Source organism: Orbicella franksi, chromosome 9, assembly GCF_964199315.1.
Source record: "Orbicella franksi chromosome 9, jaOrbFran1.1, whole genome shotgun sequence".
In the NCBI taxonomy this organism is placed as follows: Eukaryota; Metazoa; Cnidaria; class Anthozoa; order Scleractinia; family Merulinidae; genus Orbicella; species Orbicella franksi.
In genome coordinates this window covers 8048097-8072438 of record NC_138153.1, presented here as the reverse complement: position 1 = coordinate 8072438, position 24342 = coordinate 8048097, and the positions used below count along the sequence as shown (strand labels likewise).

General features: G+C 39.3%; 1 long non-coding RNA gene across 1 annotated transcript; it reads left to right on the top strand.

The window, feature by feature from the left end:
- Positions 1 to 21842: 21842 nt before the first annotated feature.
- On the top strand, positions 21843 to 23721 carry LOC145496742 (uncharacterized). Its single transcript, XR_014050594.1, has 3 exons — positions 21843 to 21911; positions 22544 to 23164; positions 23496 to 23721. It is a non-coding gene; the product is annotated as an uncharacterized LOC145496742 (long non-coding RNA).
- Positions 23722 to 24342: the final 621 nt, after the last annotated feature.

The following is a 24342-nucleotide window of genomic DNA, read 5'->3' as shown; positions in this document are numbered from 1 at the left end:
ACATTCTTCGTAAAATTTTGAGCTTTTAAGCCCGCGTCGCTCAAAAAGTATGCAATTCATCGAGTTCAAATTCCTTGACACAGTTGATCGTGCTATGCCCTTTCAATATTCAGAACTAGTATTTTGGTAGATCCATCAGAAACTCTATAACTTATGGAGCAAATATTCCAAACAAAGATTCGTTTACCACGTAGGTAGACCAATATGGCGGCACCATACTGGGCTCTGTAAATTTGTGCAAAACATTTAGGCGAATATCTGAAGTTTGGTATAGCGCATAGACCTAAAACCTGCAGGTGCCTTCTTTATTTATCTTCTATAAGATAGCATTTTCTTGTTTGTTTGTTTTTCTTTTTTTATGGCATGACAGTAAAAACGATCTATTGTAGTCCCGATATCTGACATGCTGTGTCCATGATTTTTTCAAGACTCAAAACCTTCTTTATTCGACAAAAACAAAACAAAACAGCTTTTCCAAAATTTTTTAAAGATTCAAAATCCTTCTTTACTCGACAGAAACACAAACAAAACAGAAGAAGCCCTTTTTAGAGCGATCTTACTTTAAATTTTAAAAGTAATTTTAATACGGTCGTACTCAAACAGCACTCTTACAAGTAGTTTGCGATGTATGAGAAGTGACGAACTGGAAGATTAAAACCTTTCAATTAAGATACTTCACTTTATATTCTCGAGAATACTGCTCAAATGAAAAGGGTTTATACATGTAAAACAACAATTCGATGTATCATTCATCTCAGGCTTAATGGGAAAACTAGCGAGCATTTACGAGTTGATTTTACTGACAAGCCGCGGTCATGTCTTAATTACTACCCCTTCCTCTTCCTTTAAATTTTTCTCGAAAAGAAACCACCATTGTTTTCAATGAAGCAAAATATTTTTTTCTCTTATCTACGTTTCCGCAACGTTTGGTTTTGGTCTTCATCAAGAGCTTGAAAAAAATATGAATTACAAGAAATGATATTCGAGAGTTTCAGGTTGACCTTCAGCATAACGAACTGAGTGGTAACTTTTAACACATCCCATGCTCAAAATGGATATTCTCATTACTGGTTTTCTCATATTGTTTTAAATGTCAACTCTGAGAATTTCGTTTTTCAAAGTGGTAACTCTTAAGTACGTCCCATGCTCAAAATGTGTATTCTCGTTACTGATTTTCTCATATTGTTGTTAATATTAATTCTGAGAATTTGGTTCTTCATCAAGACAATAACTCTAGTTAGTCTGTTTCGTAAATTACTGAAACCGTTAAAAGTTAACGAGAGTAGAAATAATGCACTTATCTGAGATCTGATGTCTTCAATAGTCAACTTGTGCCAGATTCCAACAGTGCATTGCGATTTAAGATGGCTGCCCTCTCTGTCAAAAGTGATACATCAGCCGTCTGGAGCGAGAGAGGGAGAGAGACAAAAAGAATATTTAATCAACACTACCTTGTCAACTAATAAATTTACAGTCGTGTTGGATACAGTTGATAACTATGTAAATTCTCAGAAAACAGTAGTGTTTTGATCCGGTTTCGAATTTTGGCATTTTCTTCAGAAATGAAATAGCTAGAATTCCCATGGAATCCAATATGGGCTGTATTGTTCGCGCTTCTAAGAATTACGGATAATGCTTTCTAACTTAGTTAATAGTATGAGCTAGCTGTTAAAATTGGATTTAATGATTATTAATGAATCTTTTTATGACCTTTTACGTCGTGGTATTCTCCTCTTCACGGAAACGTTTTCAGACGCTAAATTCCAAGAACAGCTAAGAACGTAAAATGAAAAGTGAAAGATGTCCTTTCACATAATAACTCCACCCCCTCTCCCTCCCACGCGAAAATGATCTAGGCCAACAAAAGTTCGACCCAAAGTAGCTCAAAGTCCTTTCAAACAAACGGTAGTCTCATTATAATAATTATTCTCGAAAATAATACAGTGCACCTGTATTGTATTGATCTAAATTATGGCATTTTGTGGACAGGACAACCGTACCCTTGTATACAGCAATAGTACGAAACTTGAAAATCTATCAATTTTGCAATCAGAATCACGATTTTTAACACTCTTGGACTGTAAAGATAGGAAAACCATTATCTACTTATCTGAGCTGGGATGTTTTTCCAATAGTCATCGTACGCCAGAGGTGAAGCTCTGCACACTGCCATCCAAAATTCAGTTAAAGTTGATGAAATTCAATTAATTAAGGTTGACGGATGAATGCATCCAGAAACTCCTGAACTGTCCTTCAACATATCTTTGGTCATCCTGGAGCAGAGGAGACAGCAGCAACTTAAGATATTTAATCACCTAGGTTTACTTATGATTATTTGATGGACAGATAACTTGCTCACTCCGAAAACTTCTTCGTAGTCAGAGAGTTGAATCATTATAACCAATGTTCTGGCCGTCACAAATTAAACAATCAATTTGGAACAACTCTTACTCTTTCATGTATTTCTATTCCACTTGGTAGCGTAAGCGAATGAGTTGATAATGAAGGACAGCCGCCATTTAAGATAAGAGACTTGTAAGGTTGATAACAAGATTTACTTACTTAATCGTCTTCGTTCTCTGTGGAACACAAGGCAGCCACAATCCCTCTCACATTTATTCCGTTTTTGCACGATATGTTAACGTTGTTCCTCATTGAGCTCATGACAGGCGCCAGGTGGTTTTTGGCCAACCAGGTTTGCTGTTGTCAGTTGGTGTCCATCTCTAAGCAACCTTGGGAAGTGTGTGGTCAATCCATCAGATTCATCTGCGTTTAATTTCCATGACAACATTCTAGCGCCGGCGATACGTTTTTCTGTCAAAGGATCCGAGATAAAGAACAATATTCACTGCTTGCAGACATTGATGTCAATTGTTTTTAATTTAATTTTTCTAACCAAAGAACTATTTGTTTCAAAAGCCAATTGATCTCTTGTTGGCGAACAAATAACAATACAGCGAGCCTAACGAGCTTGCAAATCTTTTCCAGCGCCGAGATTCTTTTCAATTTTTTGTTCATTTTTTCTAATTGAACTATGCCCATATTAAACGTTATACACAGCTAAGCGCCCGTCAGTTGCTTAAGCTAAAATTTTTGTTTGATTTTTTTAGAATTAATAAACGAGATTGCCGATGAAGTCAATAAATAAGAAGTTATCAGATTCTTGCTATGGATTTCAAAAAAATCTTTTAAACAGAAAAACACAATCACAGGACGATAAACTGAAGCAATCAACCATGTAAAAAATAAAAAGAAACACAGTAAAACTTTAGTGCCACCAAATCGTAAGATCTTTGACTCAGTATTCGATTTCCTGTCTTTGTAAGAAAAATGAAAAAAGTTCTAACTTAAAAGTACGAAATAAATTATACGTGCTACTTTTGTTTGTGGGTTAATTTTAAGCAAAAATACGTCCAAAAACGAAGTCTATGGTGGAGACTCGTCCATTAAAATTACGAAACATGTATTCAGCACCAAGGCATGCAAAAATGCCAACGACATTCACTCATTTTGAAACCGGTTACATTGTTTATTAAATTACAAACCGGTTCTAATGTTACGTCTCAATGCCCCTAAACTGGATTTATCTGCAAATCTTCAAAGAAACGAAGATCATAAATTTTGTTCAATTAATTCACAGCGATAACAGTTATCCACTTATCTGAACTTCAACGGAATTGTTGCCAACATGAAACTTGCCAGGAGTCCATTGCTGGTCGTGCTACACTTCATTTGAATTGGCGATTGACGCCTGTCACTCCAAGTCAATTCCTTTGGATACAGTTGCTGCTTCTGGTCAACTCTTGTGAAAAAACAGGAAAGCCATGGTTAAGTTTATCGAAGGTTAACTTAAGCAAAACTGACTTGATTGAGTATTAGCCGGTATCAGTTAACGGACTTCTATCGGCCTTGCGCTTAACAAAACTCCTTCAAAATGTGGAATAACACACAACAAAGTGGTGCACTGCAGTGGGAAAGGAATGGAGATTAGTTATAGGTTTTGATATAAACTACATAACTGTTCTCTTCATATCAGAGAAAAGGCAAAGGCGGTGGGAATTTTCTGTTTTTATAACAGTTAGAAAGAGTGTACATGGTAGCGCTCCGAGGTGACCAAACAAATTGCGAATGACAAAGTCAAACGGCAAACCAAGCAGATTATCAAGCTGTAAACAAACATTTTATTAAAAATAACCATTCAGTTACTCACAAGAGAAATGTTTGCTATTCGGTATATCAACTTCGCCTATATACAGTCTTCGGTGTCACCGAAAAATACATGCACCTCGAAGCTTTCAGAGCACTGAGGAAAGTTTTATTATACCATGCCACTAAATGATCAAATTGAAAGACCAGGGTAACATGCAGCTAGGACACGTAACTAGTGGAGAAAATGTGGACTTACCTGAAGGAAGCGCATCGACTAAGATGTCTTCGCCTTGCCTTCAATTCAACGGAGATAAACAAAGAAAATATGGACTTGCCTGAAGGAAGCACGGCGACCAAGATGTCTTCGCCCTTGCCTTCAATGTAACGGCGACCGACGCTAAAATGGGTGTGTCATTCTACACTTCTTTATATATACCCACATTAAAATTCATTACAGCCACGAGAAATATGCTTTGAACAAAAGAAATGCATCCCACGTTAAGATTGTGTGTTTTGAATTGTGAAAAATGAGCAACTTGGGAAAAAAACACGCACCTGAAAGGAATTTTGATTCGAACATGCTATGTTTATAGTTGTATAGGTCAATTTCGATATATTAAAATTCTAACTTGGCTCAGAGGCGTAAGGAAATAAAAAAAAGAAGTTAATTATTCATCCGTTATACCCGATGCGGTCTCTTTTGTTTTATTCCCCTAAGCCTCGGAGCCAATTAGTAAGACATTTAATAAATCGAAGCCTCTAACTGTCGAAAATCTCACAGACAAGAATACCGCGGTGAAGCGTCGTAAAACGTACTTTTCGTCCAGCTAAGTAATTATAGTTGCGTCATAATTCAACTTTAATCATGACGAAATTTATGCGCGCGCAAATTATGACGCATACTCAGTTTTCTTACCTCTTTTTCACGTCTTTGGAAAATATCTTTGGAAGAAAAACTTTTCTCTGACAATGAATAAGCTTACGCAATCGCATGAAGATCTAACCGTCGATACAACCAACATTTTTAATTTTGACTGTAAAAATTCCTGCGGACGAAGTTCGCTGGAAAGAACGTGCGGTACTACGGAATTTTAATTCAGCGCTTCTATATCTAGAATCAGGAGCCATAACAATTCAGTTTCTTCGCAGAATTTTAATCTTGCCATTTATTCGGTTTCTTTTTAACATTTTCTTTAGTTCTCATAATTTCTCGTGATTTTTCTTTTTTACGGAAATCGCCAAATTTAAGCTTAATTGTCGCCTTGCAGTAGTGTTATAGAACTGCTCTATCTGCAAAAAGAACCTCCTGCGGCGGTCTATAGACGTTTGTTCTTTGTATTCGATTTTTATCTTTCGTTATTTTAAAGTGCACCTAACCCCAAAATTGTCTTTTTCGTTAATATGAATCTACTTGTTATTTGAAATAGTTCTGCGAAAAAGTTTTTGGATTCCGTTATATCCTCGATTTTCTGTGCCCCGACAAAATCTCGAAAATAGCTCCAAAACAGCGCCATTTTGTTTCACGACCGAGTTTGAGGAGAATGGGTCCAGCGGCTCTTGTGACGTCTACCCAGGAAGGTTGGATATCTCACGTCCTCTCATTTCCTTCAGGATGGTGCAATACACATTCGAAAAGTGCGCAGAAACGCCTTCCAGAGGTGCTATCGGCTGTTGCAGCAATATTCCAGATTTAAAGAAAGATATACTGTACAATTTACTGATGATGATCGGCTAATGGTGCAATAAAGATGTAAACGATGGTTGATTTTGTCGAACCGAAACAAGCGAACTGAATCTGTGAGAACCACTGAAGAACTCTCACTGGAATTTGTTCCGCAGACTTTCGAACGCTATTTTCATAAATTTTCTGCTTAAAGCTAACCAGCAATTTGTAGAAATACTACCGACAACCTATATCTTCCAATCCCGCAGTATTTACAACATAACCGGCAAAGTTGTGTGATCCGATCATGATCAAGAAGCGTTATACTGATATGTAAATAGATCGCAACTGTACGCCACTAACCAACACTTATTTCTCTTTCGATTTAGAAGAAAGTCGAAGATTAGTCCTTTAGAATTACATGATAACAAAATTGTTAGACTCACATAGTTTTTCGAAGGTTTGGAAATCAGCAGTGCGACAAAGATTCTGTGCAATAGCGTCGAAAATATGACCGCGTAACATTATCTGCGGACCGCTTAGGGAACACATCCTTTTCGCTTATCCGACGAATTTCACCGCAAACTTTGAGAACAATTTACATTGGTTATTTGAAGTTACGACTTAAAACGTCTGACAATGTGAAATCGGTAATTGTATGAAATGTTTCCTTCCGCCTTGCTTCCCGCAGCTTCAAAAATACAGGTCCAAACAAAACGATTTTCAATCGATCGAAGCCAATGTTTTGGAGGTCATCAAGTCTCGAAAACTGCAACACGTACGTCGCTCTTATAAACATGAAGCATTCAACTGAAAGTAAAACACAAACTGGACTTAACAGAACAATCACACCTTGACAAAATACAATTTCGCTAAGGACAAATGTAAACGGGTTATAAACACGCGTGGGAATCTTATGTTTAGTTGACGAAATTACCATCCAAAGCAGTCCTTGAGTTTTCTTTCCTGCTCTTCCACTTCGTATCTAGCTTTCCATTCCTAATATACAAGCAGCTCGTCCGCAAAGAAGTCTTCCCCTTCGTCGCGTGAAATATTGTAAATTGCTCTCAAAGCTCTAAGCAGTGAGTTCACAGTTGTCGAACGTGCTCGATCGAAGTTTATTTCGGAGTCTTCCGAATCGAAACTTAACTCTGACTCCAGTGACGAAAAAGAAATGATTCTGAGACAAAACTCGGACGTTTTAGTCCCAAAATACATCGGAACGATTAGTTTTGTGTACCATTTTCTTGAACAAATACAGAGAGTTGACTGAGGCGCTATTGTGTTTGGTTCCTGGGTAGACGTCATCAGGTACCGCCGCCCCAGACTCCATAAAACGCGGTCGTGAAACACTTCAAGCGCGACTTTGAAAGGGCATAGAAAATCGAGGATTCAACCAAATTCAAAAATTTCTTCGCCCAAATGCTTCAAATAAAGTCTAGATTCGTTTTAGCGAAAAAACATTTTGGGGTTAGGTGCACTTTAACTACATGAAATCTATATCAGAGTAAGCTGTAAAAGCGCTTTTAAAGAAACGCTCTGTACCTTCCATATCTGAAGGCCTTATCCTGTCCATTTGACGCGGTGGACCAGCTTTTTCACTACAAAAGCACACAAAGGAAAGGTTAACAAAGATTGCCAGAGATAAAGGTAAGGTCGAAGTTCGATCGACTTTAAACAAGGGTAGCGAGGCGAAAGTCCTTCGATAAAGTAAAAGAACAAGGAATCTGACAATAAAAGAAAAGTCTAGTTTGTGATTATTCGATTAAGTCCTTTCCTGTTTTGGATCTGGCGTAAAAATGTTTCAATCTGTTTTGTGATTAGATATATATTTAAAAAAATGGGAAGCTCGGTTCCCGGCCTAGAGTCAGTTTCAGTTGACCTGGTTTATTTTACAACAAGGTCTTTAAGAAAACATCGTAAGATAATTCCCCTTACCAGTACCATTCGCATATTTGTCATTCGCAATTTTCCATCCGCAATTTTAAGATTCTAAAAGAAGATGAGTCAGGCTTTATGAAAAGTTTTTCAGAAAACTTCAAAGATGACCTTGGCCCGAGTGCTGAAGAAAAAATAGCCGAAGACCGATACACCATCAGAGAACAACGCAAAATTTTGAGAGAGGCGGAGATCCAACTACAACAGGCGGAAAAACTCTCTTCGCAAATAGAAGAAAAAAGAAAGAAATAGAAGTTTTAAGACGAAAAATCGAGCAAACTCAAGCTAAGATTGATGCAATTCATGACGAAAAAGGTTCGAATCTTTCTTAGAAAACGAGAAAAAAACGTAGATAAAGAAAAAGACAAGGTTGACAGACTCAGGGCCAGACTCGCAGCACAAGAAAGTGAAACAAACGCCATGGTAGAAAGGCTCAACCAAACAAAACCGTTGGACGACCTGAAAGAGCAGGAAAGCGAGCTGCAGCGCCAAAACGAGGAAGACCAGGCGATCATCCCTCGCCCTCCGACAAACAGAAAGCAGAGTGACAGAAAGAAACGAGGAGCGCGTTTGCAAACTCAGATTGCGGAAAGGGAAAGGGGGCGGCCCCTCTCGGAAAGGGTCAAAGAGATCTTCAAAAAATATGGCTTGACGGTCACTTCAATTCTTCTAGCCGCGGGGGTCACAATAGGGGCTGTCGTCGGTTCAATCACTAATGCTTTGAAAGCCACCGGCAAAGCTTTGGGGAAAGGCCTAAAAGATATTGGCGCGAAGCTTGGTTCTCTGCTGCCCGGGCTGATTGGATCGATTGCGACTTTTCAATTCAAAGCTGCAGGCCAAGTCGTCGGGTTTCTGGCCGAGTACACCTGGCTGCTTATTCTTGCCGCGGTGGCCTTTTGGTTTGAAAAATATTTTAAGAAGCAGCGGTAGCTTACCGCCAAGCCATCAACAGCAACGCCGATAATCCTACTACACCGACAACAACAGCTGTTTTGTTTATTTCATGTTGCGACGTTTTATCTGGAGCCTTTGGCTCTATTTTTTGCGCCGTTGGTTGTGTTTGCTGAGTTTCAGGCAAAGAGGCTTTTTTTGATTCGGCTGTTGCGGCTTTGTGTATCGGGTTTGAAGGATGGCTGTTGGGCGGGTTAATTTTTGACGGGCCGCCTGCCATTAGTTTGAGCGCAGCTTTTTTTGTCTCCGGGTTTACCTGTTGTTTACCCCAAGTTTCATCCCGGAAACCGCCTGTTTCAGCTTGTTGTTGTAACCGATTGTGCTTTCGGTGTTGATTGTCATTTGCGCGGGCATAAGCCAGGCCATGGGGGCTACGGCAAGATTGAGCCTGACCTTCGCTTGATCCACCGCGAGCTGGTACCTTTGCACGTTCTCGGCCAGGTCGGGCTGTCTGATCACGTCTTCCATCAGCACTAGGAACTCGCTTTGGGCTTCTTTCGCCCGGCCACCCGAACCGAGAATACTGCTGCGCACATTAACCTGCGATCCCAGAATGCAGTAAACGAAGGCTTCGATTGACTGGTTGATTCTCGCCAACCCTGCCTGCGTCAAACCGGAGGCTGTGTTTGGCGCGAACCAGTCTGATTGGGTATCAGAAGCGGCACCCGGCTCGATGTAATAAATCAAGTCCCCTTTTATCGCTTTGCCGCCTTCATCGCTGAACTTGTTCCACCCCGGGTATTGATAGTCGGTTTTAGTTGCGCCAGACGCGTATACGTAAATGCTTCCCAGACCGTGGTTTTTCCCGTGCGTGAAGCGAAAATCGCTCGAAGGGTCTATTCCGAACTCCCCGCATAGCCTTTTGTACGAAGGAACGTCATAATGATTATTGAATTGGTTGAAAGGCGGATCTCCGGGCAAAGCGCTCATGCTCTGAATTCCTCCTAGCTGGTACAAAATGCGCCTGACGGTGAAATACACGTGGAAGGTGTAAAAAGCTCTTATCTGCGGGGGGAGATTTATCCCGTTGTCAAAGCTTTCGCGTGAAATTCCACACCCCTGTGTCGCGCAGAAAACCGCGAAGTTGAGCTGTTGCGGCCAATATTTCACGTCAGGCCCTCCTAACCAGTGTTTTGATTCGGCTCCAGAAGTATGCCCGAGTTTGGTTTTTTTGGAATATTTCTCTGAATTTTGTCGTGAAATATTTGTCAGGCGTGACGTAGATTTTGATTTCGGCGTTGAATATTTTCTTCAAGCTTGGCGCTTTTCCGTCGAAAGGTTCCGCAGGGATAGCCAAAGAAACTTTTGAACGCAGCGGCGACAATTGATAAGGAAAACCTCCGCTGTCTCTCAAACCGAGCGCTTGTTTCATTTCCGCGCTCCAATACCGCCTGTCTGAGCCGAAGACGCTTTGTAACGAGCCTTCGCTTTGTTTGAAAAACACCTCTGCGGTTGCGTTATTTTTCTTGTCGATGCTTTCTTGTGAAACGAACCGGCTTTTTTCCGCTTTGGGAAAGTGGTTTAAAAAATTTGTCCACGCCTTTTCCCTCGCGATTGCCGCTTTTTTCAGAAACTCAGGATCTTTCCACATACTCGCCATTGTATTTGAACACAATTTTGTTTGTTAAATATAAAATGGTTGTTCTAACTATTGTCACACAAGAGAACGGAGGGACTATCTATTTTGAAAACCCGATTCCAAAAGTACGTTTCATGAAACTCATATCTTGTAGTTTATTCAACAGCTGGGACACTTTGAAAAAAGAAGGTTCAGCCACCTTGGGAGATAAAGACAAAGATAAAGCTTTATCAATCAGTAAATTACTCCCAGGGCATTATAGTTTAGAAAGAATGGCAAAAGAAATAGAAGGTCTGTTCGGCAAATATAACTATAAGTTGGAAACAGCAATAAATCAACCTGTTGGCCAGCTTGTAATCAGACATTTTGGGTTAAAACCGATTGAACTTGATTGCGATTTAGCCGATTTGCTTGGTATTGGGCGAAAGTCGAAGACTATAACATTCGTAAAAAGGCTTACAGCTCCAACGACATATTTTATTCATTGTGATTTGATCGACAAGGAACGGAATCTGTTCAATGGCAAGAGGTCAGATGTCTTAGCCCTGTTTGATGTGAAAGGGAAGCCTTTTGAAAAGGTAAGCTACTAGGGTTCTCCGCAACAGGTTTTGCGAGACTGCTCTACAGACGAGTTTATAAATAGCATCACTCTTAGCGTTAAAGATGAGAATGGCGAACTCTTTGATTTCAAGGGCTGCCCGCTTATTTTTGAACTAGAGTTAAATTAAATTTCTTTATATACACAATGCCTTCGGCAAATGTGTTACCAAGCGCGCCGCCTGTCGAACCTATCTATCCAGTACTGGCGGCTCCTTCTGAAAATTTCCGCTTGCAAAAGATCAACGAGATTTCAAATACTTTGGACCACGAGGTCGGCCACTATCGCCTCGTCGCAAAAAAATACAAACGGGCAAGAAAATTCGTTAATTGGAGTGCTGCCGGCTCCAGTGTTTTCTCGGCAGCGCTTTCCAGCGCAAGTTTTGGCTCCGCTCTGTCTGTGGTTGGCCTGCCGGCAAGAGTTCCTGTAGGTGGCGTTGGGGGGTGTTTCGCTCTCGTTTCTTCGGGGCTGATAATCGCCAGCAAAAAACTTGATTCGAAAATAAAGAAACATCAAGAGATTACCACGCTCGCCGTTGCCAAGCGGGATACAATCAACAGATTGCTCTCCAAATCTCTGAACAACAACGAAGTGTCTTCCCACGAGTGTGACACCATCCTTTCCGAGTTTCAACAGTATAACGCGCTGAAGGAACAAGTACGAGCAAAGATGCTTCGCCAACCATCAAAGAGAAAGCTTGCTGACGTTGATGTTCAGAAATGGAGAAAGACATCCGCGGCAGACTTGAAGCTGAACTGATAAAAAAAATAACAGACCCCCTCCCCCGATTCGAACTGACTTTTAGAAACAGACGGTTTTATTTGCATATTATAAAAACATGCTCGTCTGTTTCCACTTGATTGCGTTTCTCGCCCACGAATATTTCACACCTGAGTGGCAAAAAAATGTTCGTGATATTACGCGCGAGGTCTTTTCGGCTATGCTTGAGGCGAATTCCTTTGATGGCCATGAGGTTTTTTACTAGGAAACACCCACCTTTTTTGCGAACGCTCCCTGCCAAAAAGGAACAACTAATGCCAATCATAACCCCAGGATCATACCTTTAAAAAATTCTTTTACTCGATGCTGTCTTCTATGAGAGGTGGGATTAGCAATATTTTATGAAGAGTTCCCTCCCTTTCGAAACAGGGGAAACAACAACCCTCGAAACGGCAGTTCGCATATTCAAAACAAATTATCGTTGGTACAATCTGCTGCATGTATTGACAGAAAGGCAGTTTTGAAATATGCTCGTGTACATTGCCCCAGCCCAAATCCTTTTTTTCCCTTCTTTTTATTGCGAGATACTCCTTGTAAATCATCTCGCGAAGCTCTGGAGGGAGGTTTTGAATGGAATCTGAAAGTTGGCAGTTGTTTGATTGTTCGGCAGCCATCTCGGCGTATATACTGTGCGGATACTTCTTCAATAGAAAGAATAATAATAAAGTTTATTATTATTATTATTATTATTATTTGGTCACGTGGTCGGAGAAACGGAGTGCTCTGGTAGCAGCCAAACAACTGAAGACCTCCATTAATAAGTTTTATGGCTGCAGTAATCTTAGGGTTATTTTCCAAAGCGCTTATCGCATCAAGTCTTTATTTCCCTATAAAGATAGGATCAACCGTTCCCAACTGTCAAAAGTCGTGTATAAGGCTAGTTGTTGGGACTGCCAGGATTTCTACATTGGAAAAACAAAACGTAGATTGCATGACAGAAAAACTGAACATTTTAAATCGATTACGAGTAGCTGTCATGTTTCTGCTATTGCAGACCACGTCGCGTCAACTGGTCACAACTTCAAATGGGACCACTTTGATATATCAGCAAAAGGTCGGACAGATACACATTGCAAGATTAAAGAGACTCTGTTAATAGGGGAATTACAACCCACTCTAGCTAAATGATAATGTAAGCAGCGGAGAGCTTTATCTTTATTAGTTTGCATTGTTTATATGCAAATTTTTCTCAGCTTCTGTCATTGTAATTGTTAATTAGTTACTAATTTTAAATTTAAATTTAGTTGTTACTTCTATAATAATAATAATAATAATAATAATACTACTAATAATAATAATAATAATAATAATAATAATAATAATAAACTTTATCACCGTGTCTAAAATGTTTAGCTGAGGGGAAGTGTCCCCTCTACTAATTGTGGACACCTACCTAAAAAAATTACAACTATCACAATAATAAGAAAAAAATTATGTGATAAAAAAGCTATATACATGATTATTATTAAAATTCACAAAGGCGGCAATTGCATCTTTCATTGTTTAAAAAGTTACTGAAGTCGCGTTTCTGAATTGTTTTCTTAAATGTATTAAGAGACTGACAGTTTCTTTCATCGGTCGTCAGGTGACTCCAGAGCTTTGGCTCCAGGTATCTGATGGAATGTTTTTCGTACGTTACTGTAGCAAAGTGGGGCATTGAAAAGTCTGATTGCCTCAGCCTGTAGGACGACGGTTACTTCTGAAGATGTATGTTGAAACATAGGAAACGTCAAGTAAATGAACTTTGTTTCTTAACATGCGTTTTATTGTCATGTTTATCACCGCAGTTTGCGTGTTATTTTTTATCAAGCTACGATGGCCAAAGAAAAAGAGTATTTTACTATTTAAGGGGAAAGAAGACTCTGGGAACGAGATTGAAAGCTTCGCAAAAAGCTGCCCTTGCGCAACCAATCAAAGGTTGTTTGAATAGTTCATGTTTATAGCGGAGCTCCGGCGGCCCGAAGGGCCGCCAAGCGGAGCCCCATACTCATATAGGAGAGAAAAGGAAACCCATGAGTTGATTTTCTCATGGTCATCATGGCTAGCGGTATTGCTCGTGGGCGCTACGCACGACGGCGACGACGACGGAGTCGCGCAACAAGGCCGCCATACTCCAAATAATAGGTTGACAGAGACATGCAGTCTTGGTTTACCGTGTACTTCCTTGATATTGGACATCCATGTTATGATCAATTGACACCTGTCAAAACAAGGTATCCGCTGACCAGTATACGTGACCATATCGCGGGCTCAAGTTTACAGCTTATCGAGGTCGCGTGTTTTTTTGAAGTTGACCGCTGACCAAGTGCTGGTTTTCGATTGGATTGCGGGCTCATCTCAGGTTAACTTGTTGAAAACAGGGCAGGATTGTTCGGAAGCCGGTTAACGCTAACCAAGGATTAAAAGTTAACCGAATTATAACTTTTTTTTCTATACAAATGTTTTTTGGCTGCTTTGTTTTGTGTATACAGTGATTATTAAAACTCAGGAGCTACGCTTTTAGGCTGGCCTAAATCTATATATTACTTCATACATAAGCTGAAAGACGCTAAGACAATTAAATATCAAAGGTGCTATTCTTAAGTCCATTTTTCTTGACTTGAACCCTGCGGACGGGTGGACAAAACCAGGGTCGGATCGGACCACGGATCGGATCACGGATCGCGCCACGGATCGGATCACGGATCGGATCACGGATCGGATCACGGATCGGATCGCGGATCGGACCACGGATCGGATCACGGATCGGATCAAGGAAAAAAATTCAAAATTCAAAATTCAAAATTCAAGATTCAAAGTTTAAATTCTGTTGAGCAAATTACACTAGAGTGCCTACTGTGAGCAGAACGTTTTATTTAATTCAGGTGTGACATTCCTTTATTCTTTTATAATATCAAGCCAACTGGGAGCTGGTCACAGATGAATTTTTTCAGGCTGTTGGCTTTTGATTGCGATGATCAATCATGTCTTCATATCTTTCTCCGCAGTTCAACTATATGATATTTCGTATATTCACTTGCAATCTTCACCATCTATGGGTATATTACGAACTCACAATGTAACCAGCTCCCAGTTGGCTTGATAGCTCAGTTGGTAGAGCACTGCACCGGTATCGCATAGGTCACGGGTTCGAGTCCCGTTCAGGCCTGAATTTTTTTTCAGGCTTTAATTTCACAACTGCTTAAGTTGTGTATATAATTGCGACGATCAATCATGTTTTCATATCTTTCTCCGCAGTTCAGATAAATGATATTTTGTATATTCACTTACATCAAAGGCAAACTGTCATAAAACGAGTCAGCATGGAAACACAAAAACTAAAAACACTAAAAAAGTTAAACACCTGATGATTTCAAACAATTTCCGTTTTGGAGACAAGTCTGTACTTTTGCAAGATGTGAACTTGGAATACGATATTTCGCACTGAAATAAAACGAAACAAACCATTTGTATTTCAAGGAAATATTGCTGTTTTACAAAAAATTATAGGAATAACATCGATAGTGTGAACGATAACGCAACCCGAGAATGAAACAACTTTTTAACAGTTACGTCACGCTTTTTGGAGTCATTTTTAGGGTCGTAAAGAGTTGCCTTTCAATAGAATAAAACCTTAAAATGATCGTGTTCCAGGATAGAAAACACTTAAGAGGCAAGAACAAATCAAAACGCAGTGAGGATCGTTAAGGATGGTAAAGATTAACGAGGACTGCAAATGACGAAATTGAAAAACTTGGCTAGTTTTTTCAAGATGCGCAAGTCGTGACGTACTCCTTTAAAGCAAGTCATGTCCTTAAGCTTCCGTACGTAAGTTTTCTCATTAACTGCAACGCCAACTGTAACGCTCACATCCGACACGAAAATGTAGCCGAGAATTAGCTACAGATACTAACAACAATTTCAAAAAGGAGAATGGGGGCTTCACGCAATCTTCGAGCCAACTAACGTTCAAATATAACTACATCTGCCTGTTCATTACAATTTAAATTTGCCGTAATTTAGGCGCTTATGTGGCTTTTTAAATGACCTCTTGTCATTCTCTGTAATTAACATGTCATTGCGTCAAATTCGGGATTCTTATTTGCATTTAACATATTTTAGTTTTCCACTTTTATTTTTCATTTATTATTATCTTATAAACGATTCGGTTTTTTTTTTTTTGGATTTTTTTTCCTTCAAAACTTTGTTGTTGTTTTTTCTGTGATTCGATCCGTGATCCGGTCCGTGATCCGATCCATGATCCGATCCGTGATCTGATCCGTGATCCGGTCCGTGACCCGGTCCGGTCCGATCCTGGTTTTGTCGACGCCGGCGGACGAGCGTTCTCACAGCTAGGACAAGCTTTAACTTGTACAGAACCAATGTCCTGTACTTTTGTACGGTGGAATGCTTCACCGCAGGAAGCTCTACGCTCATAAAATGTGGAAAAATTAGGGATCTGCGTTCCTATAGGACATTCTTATCTCGAAAAAATGCCATGAAAACCAATGAAAAATTACGTAAAGGAAAGGCCTGTTATGCGTCACAAACACTGAATACCGGCACCAGATTGTAATGAAATTGATATAGCGATTGCACGAGTTAAGGTGCGCTTGCTAAAATGCATAACGGTTGTATTTGAATGTATGCTCGCACAAGTTCGAAGACTAGGAGACGGTTATGTGGCGAGTACGGAGTGCGCAATGTACTCGTAATACAGGATATATAAGAGACTCACGTTATGTAGTAGCCGGGGTGCGTTAGTAAACTTGCCATGTACAAGTAAGCTAAACGTTAAGAGTCGAGTAATTGAACCGTTGACTGTTGGACTCTTTGAATGGAAGTTGTTGTCGCCCGCGCGCGTTACAATATGATCCCATTTATCCTCGAGGAAAGTTTGTTTTCTGAGACAGTTGTCACGCAATTAAGCTCTTGTTTTGGTATCATTGAGTAACACTTCTCACTTCTCACTTCGTTTTTCCCGTGTAATTTTCACCCTCATTCACTCACTCACTCATGCCCATTATGCCGGCCGGCATGTAGGGCAGCAACAACTATGGCGACAGATTGGGGACAAAACCGATCATTAAATTTCGTGTGTTCGGAGCTTTTTAATCCCATGGAAAATTGCTCTTCGCGTCGTGGTGTTCCACTCTTCATGCCCAGGGGGCTGGAAGCCCTTCCTATAATTCAGCGCATCAAAGTTTGCACGAGTTTTAAAAATGTAAACAAAACATTTTTTATAGTCGGGGTCGCTCGCCAGTTTTCTCTTGACTGCTACAGTGTACATGGTTATAAGTCTTTGTTGTGTCCTCAAGCTTTTGCCTATCATTTGTTCATGTTAAAAGGACAATGTAAGGTAAGATTTTAATGCTTGTTTATGTTTGCTTCCAATCTTTTATCTTTGTCGGAAAAGTTCCCAATTTCTGCGCTTCGGCAAAATGGCTGTCATCACCCAAAATACCATATAAATCACGAGTGAGTGTCAAGTAATTCTCTGCATGATGTGCAAAAAGATCCTAAAAATCGCTGCTTCAATATATCGAAGATCTGAAAGTTGATTCATCTCGAATTACATGTAACTTCACTGTTTGATACGTAAAAAACACGCACCGAGTCGAGTGTGATTGGGGCCTCTTCACCAGACTCCTTCCCGCCGAATCGCTTCGTTCTTCGCTGCTCCCGGGTGTGGCGCAAAGGTGAGCCTGCTCGCAGGCTATAGTAAAATTGGCAATGTACAGACTTTCAAAGTTAAGCCTAAGCGATTAAATCGAATAACGACGATTTTCAAAATGGCGGTGTCGCAGTGATCTGGGTATCCCCGTGTTTTGGGTACCGCCGTACCCAAATCCCTAGTGTTTTGGGTACCCAAAACACTGAAATCGTTAAATACCACCGACTGGGGCAAGTGAAATCATCCACAATTCTGCTGAAAAACCATTTATCTTCTTACGAAGCTTTGCCTTAATAAATTAAAACTTGCTTAATCTTGATATAAACACTTTAAGTTGCTGAAAATAGTCGCAATTTATAACAGACTGTCTGATCCGAGTGCGCAGTTATAACGACATACAAAACACATTCACGCGCCAAAGTTCCTTGTATGAACATGCGCTTGGTGCCTATCGATTAATAACCCTTGAAATGCACGTCATTTTAAACAAGAAGGGCGCATTCGAAACCTCGGATAGTTCGGCGATTGAATAAAATCAATATTCGAGGTACGGCCGTCATGCAATACGCAGGTCTCACGCTGTGACTGACCTCTGTGTGCGGTTGCTTGTCTGAAATAAACTTGGTCTTAGACTTATTTATTTGTCGCTCTTTCCTTGACCATCCCCCCTATTAGGTTTTGCCATTAAAGCAGTTTTTTTCTTCTGAGACATCTATAAAAAATGGAAATAAAGTAGACAAGACTAAGTTTTTTGAACACTGGAAAAGTGGTATACCCAAATCCCTGGTGATGTGGGTATCCCATTCAATATGCTTGCTTGTTACCGTTTCTTTAATTCAGGGTAGCCAAATCGACCGAAGATAAAAAGACAAAGCAAACTTAAAAAGACGAAAGTCGTGCCAATGAGGAAAGGACTAGAAATGCTAAAATGTAAGGGATACCCAAATCCCTAGTGATATGGATATCCCTTTCAATATGCTTGCTTGTTACCGTTTCTTTAATTCAGGGTAGCCAAATCAACAGAAGATAAAAAGACAAAGCAAACTTACCAAGAGGAAAGGCAATTTCAAGGGAGGAAAGCACTATAGAAATGCCAAACTGTAGGGGATACCCACATCCCTAGTGATATGGGTATCCCCTTCCAGAGAGTGATCGTGGGTGTGTGTGTGGCTCAAAACCTGTGGCGACTCGAATTCTAGAATTTTGTACTTCAGGGCTCACAACAGTGAAGCAGCTAAGGAAAACGCGGTAGAAACGAGCAGATCGAACTTTCAGTGCTAACAAGCACCGGCGAAAATGAAAACACAAAACTACGCATAACGAAGTTTATTTGCTCCGTTGTTAGTTTTTTTTTTTTTTTGTCGTTATATTTGTACTCAAGTATTTTGTCTCGTTTATCTTTTCAGTTGAATCACAAAACTACGCATAATGAAGAACGCTTAAGTACTACAGAGTGGGTTGCATAATTCTCAAGGGTCACGGAAAAACGTGACACCCTAAAGCAAAGGAAGTTCTAGTCGCTACACATTCTGTTGTAGATAGTGAGTAGCTTAGCAGCGTGCGCTTGTTAACGAACTGACCTACAGGCGAGTGTTTCCACAGTTTTTTCTGGTTCTCCCAAACTTTCACGAATTTGTTTTTGGTACGATGGAAACAGCGACTTTGTTTGAAGTTCCTGCTACAACTCCCATACTGACGTCAGAAGCCCAATATATAATGGCAGTCTTGCCATTTCAGATCCTCTTCCCGTAGACCATAATTCTAGAGGGAGGAAGGTCATATCAGACCACCTGTAAAATGTGTCTTCCATCAGAAAGTTTCTAAATATATGCAATTTTTGAATGCACAAGATGTATATACGTAACAACCAGTAATCACAGACTATACTCCAAGGATAGGTCGAATTTCTGCAGTTATTGTAAAAAAACGTTTTCGAAACCTGTCTCAAAACATATATTTCAATTTGTATTTTTCTATTGTACTTCAACTGAGATCAATAAAGGCAACTTGACCAAATACACTTTATTTCAGTAGATGTTAATGTCTCTCAGTAATTGCCTGAGAATTGTAAGCGTTTCTCGCCATAGTTGTGAAAATACCGACAACACGAATTCACAGGCAGGGTTGCTAAAGGGGTTGTTTGGAAAACCCGAGTAGCGAATAGTCGTGAATAGCGAATAGTGCGAATAGTACGAATAGTCTCGAATAGTACGAATAGTGGCGAACGGTCCCGAATAGTGGCGAACAGTCGCGAATAGTGGCGAATAGTGGACAAATGGTGGCAAATAGTGGCCAAATTGGGGGGAATTTGGTACCCAATTTTCCCGCTAAAAAGCATGGATGCTTATCAGTACAAAAAGTGTTTCTAAACGTAATTTCACCGCTGCAAAAGCGTAAATAAGTCTTTATTAGGTTATCCTTGTGTTTTATGTTTTCTTACTGTCGGCCCTGGCCTAAGTCCTGAGAAGGAAAGGTGATAAATTCACTGAAATTCTCATGCTTGTTTGGATAATTAATTAATGCAAGATGTAGCTTAGATGTTGTTGTTTTTATAACTGATTATCAGAGCAGCTCGTTTGCGTCTTTTCAGTTAATTGATAAACTAATCACAGAGCACTTGCCTCACATTCATATTTTATTGTTTTTTGTCACGTGATCAGTTTTAACGAATCCAGATCAGTGCTGAACTAAAGAGGTGACTATTGACGGCTATTCGCCACTATCCGTGACTGTTCGCCACTATTCGCTATTCGCTATTCGAGTTTTTTAGACACCCTGCTAAAGGTCAGGAAATGGTCAGGAAAAAGACATTTTCCCTATGGAAAAGTAAAATTTGTTAAAATCTTGTCAGTCATAATGAATGGGTGGAAAGGAGGGCTGCCCCCTGAAGGCAGGCTAGAAACCGTTACTATGTGTTATATATTTGGTTCGAGACATTTTATCTTTATCAAGGGAACTGTCAGGAGAAAGCATTGTTCTGGCCCTCTAGTTTTGTCTCTAACTCAAATCCTTGCATTGTGGGTAACAAATCATGCTTGGAATTCAAGACAGAATTGATGCTAAATAAATTTATCAGAATTATTTTTGGTATGTTTATATTTTTTGCTTTTACACAATTTTACAGTCCCAGTGTTGTCACCGAATAGTCTGAGCACGCCTTCCGTGCCTATCTTGGTAAACACCTGACACCTTCAGTTTACAGGGCTTGGCTCTGTAAAATGACAACACAACTGCGTATAAGACACGTTGTGCATTTAAAACGCGACGATGAATTTCAAGCTCCCGAAGACACATGTTCTGTCTTTCCTTGGGGATTTTAGTGATATCACAAAGGACTTCAAGAGTCAACTTCTTGAAAACTATTCAACGAATTCATTTGAAATACCTGTACTTTTTTAGAAGAAAATAACTGACGACTGAGTGCGTGCTTTACTCGATATTTTTTATTGATATAACTGTATGCTCTATTGTTTGACGCACAGAAATCTCAATGAAATATTCTGATGTAGCAAACACTTTTCTAGTAGGTGGAATGAATTTTAATCGTGTATATAAGGAAGTCTCAAAGGACATCCCGTTCGTTTTAGTTTCAGAAAGCGTCGTGTGTTGTGAAGGTGAACCAGTATCTTCGTCGATGTACTCCCCTTCGCAGATAAGTATACGCTTTCGTTTTCTCATTTCATGACCTTGTTCGCTTTTGGCCTCGTTTCGCTACGCTTGCCATTTTCCGCGGCTTAGTGGTTTAGTATAACCAGTTCTTTTAGCAATTGTTTACGTCCACATAGTGAAGAAATTGTTGAATACTGGGAGGGTGTGAAGCTTTCGGAATAAAGAATTAATTCAGAGCAAGATTGATCGAAATACAATATAGCACCAGAATCCCAGACCTAACACGTTTGTTCGCAGTAAATTTTCTAAGCGAAAAGAAAGCCAGTCACCACTATAAAATGCATTTCTCTAGTCTCTTGATTTCAGGCTAGCGAATACAATGTAATATGCCTGAAAATAGCAACATTGTACAACTACAAGACTGTTCTATTGAATAAAAGGAGATTTACTTCATTTATTGACATTTGCTCTCTTTTTTCCAAGGTTGAACACAGAGTGCACGTGCATTGAAAGAAAATGCAGCCATTTTGAATTGTAGAGTTTTAGCCTTCGCTTCGATGCAAGCAGACGACATCTGAAAGATTTTATAGTCAGATAAGCTCGTTGTCTTTTGCTTAACTCTTGTGTCTTATACCATTTACAGTATCAGTCCAAGAAAGAAAATAACTGATTTTCTTTTATCATGTTGAGTACATCCTGAGGGAAATATATATATAACCAAATGAACTGTCTTCATGCGGTAAAAAATAATAATTTTATACTGCTTTGTGCGTTCAAACGCTGCCTGAATAGCATTTATACTTTAAATGTCTCTGTGAACCGCTAGCTCTCCATTGTTTTGACCAAATTCCTAAGCCTAAAGCAATTTTTAAAAGTCAGTATATCAAAGCTTCCTCTTTTATTTTTCATGCAGGTTTTAAAAAAGATATGCTGAGAGAAAACAAGTCCATTTTGTACGACAGTGCGTGGCTCTAATGTTCTTTGGTACAAAGTAAGTATTGCAAACATCTTGGTTCAGATAGACCAGATATTATCTTCGCAGTTTTCTATTCGTTAACTGAGAAATGTTGTCTAAATGTACTACCAAAAGCTCAGCAGTAACGTTCATAAAATATTTTTTGCCGGTGTTAGAAATTTATCTGCAACTTGCCTCACTTGGTTTCTGGAAAATTTATGAAACGAACAACTGAAAATTTGCCAATGCAAGGAAAGCAACTTCGTTAGCTCTTGGACTCAGTGGTTACAATCAGTAGTTCACTGCTTGCTATTGGCTGGAAACGCTTTTTCTCTACAATAAGTCCAGCACCTCAAATTTTCCGTTTTTTTCGGTTTCAATCCAAAGTTAATAAATTAAAATCTCTTTCCATTTCAGTACATTTCAAAGTATCTTGCAGAGAAAATCTTTAACTATTTTAATGCTTGTCCTCGGCAGAACCAGGAAGTTTGTTTGAGATTTGCCAGCCAACAAAAATTTAGTGTTTTCTTAAATAATTTTACCATACAGTATTGATACCTACTTTAAGAAGTCACTGCAGAATTGTCTGTTATTAAATTTATAAACACGTCTCGAATTTGTTGATAAAAAAAATAGTTCGTTTTATGTTTAATCTCCCTTTTTGCCAGGTGAACTCGGATATTGAAGAGAAAGTGTGGCCATTTTGGATTGCAGTGTGTAATTCCTGAACGCTGGTGCACTATGAGATATTGGAAACATCTTATTAATTCAGATAAGTTCACCCTTTCCTTATTTTACTTGAATTTGTCGTCGACCACTTTAATAACTGTGTTATTCCAAGTATCCTGTAGAGAAATCTAATCGGGAGTAGTGAAAGATTAAATTTTGATCCTGTGGTGAGCGTGGGACAAAAAATTGAACATCTCAGTCCGTGACGGGATTCGAACCCATAAACTCTTAGATACCGGTTGGGCAATGAGGAATTGTTCTGACGTCCGAACGAATTCTTAAAAGTAACACGATTGCGAGAGATTTGTTCATCAATTTCAATAAAGAAATGCTTTAGAAAAGCGCTGTAAATGTGTATTTAGGAGCAAATATTCGAAATTAACACAACTGGAGATCCGATAGTCGTTGGAAAGTAATTTAATTTGTTGTTTTTTGCTCTTTTTATCACCAGGTTGAATGCAAACATCGTTTCAATAGAAAGTGTAGCCATGCTGGATCAAAGTGTGTAAGCTCTCGAAGCCTGGCTCAAGTTGACAGCCATTGAAAACACCTTTTTTCAGGTAAGTCGTTTTCTTCTCTGTTTACCATTGAACGGTTTCAGTCCAAAGAGTGACCAGAGTCTGACCATATAAATGCCTTCCTGACCCTTGTTATAAGTATCTCAGTTGGAGAGAAAATATTGAAATCAGGATATATTGTAACTAGTAAGAAGGATTTTACTTGAAGATTGGAGACTTGTCCACTGACATAACGGAATCAAAGTTAACAGAATAAAACAACACGCTGGTGTTAATTATTATAACTTTCGCAAGAACGTTGTGAAAACAGTAAGTGTTAAGTGATACAATCAATAGTAACCAGCTATTTTGTTGATGTTTCCTTTCCTTCTAGGTTAAATGCCCTTTCAAAGAAATATGTAGTCATTTTGGATTGCGGTGTACTGGCTCTTGGACCCTGGCCTGGAAATATCTTACTTCAGATAAGTCGTTTTCTTGTTTCTCTAGTCGTTTACCATTAACGGTTTCAGTCCAAGAGTGATCAAAATATAACCTCACCGTACCTCGTTGCGTTGTCAAGTATGTTACAAAGGCAATGTTACCAAATTCATAAACTAAGAACAAAAGAAATGTATGACAATCAATTAATATGACAATTAATATTTTGAGTTTGAGACTTATCAAGTAAAAGGTTGAACATCGCAGTTTATTATTTTAAAGGACAACTTGAAACGACCGAATATTCTCCGCAATGCAAAATTGAAGTGTTTTTTCCTGACATTTTGAATTCAAATTTAACAGAATAAAATCGTGGTGGTGGTACTAGTAATTGTTACAAATTTATTTTGATATAAACAATGTGAAAAACAAAGATTCTAAAGTAGCATTTCAGCTTACGCTCGGCTTGGCTTTGCGAACGAAGATTTATGGAAGTGATCCACTTATGCTGCGGACAGAGAACCATGTACGACAATTTACGAGGACAATTCCAGTTTAATAGTACAGTGGTAACTTGCAGTGCGAACAATGCTTTCCTTATACGAGGCCGCAAATGAACTTTAAAGGCGATTCATTTAGAGAAGGAATTGCTCAAAATCAAATGTGTTTTAAAATAGTATTGTCAGGCATTCAAGAATGAACAGCAATTTAATTTATAACGACTGATAGAGCTCGTGACTTTATCGGCATGACAATTCCAATTGCGCTTTGGTAAACACGATCATTGTTTGGTCATCAATGTT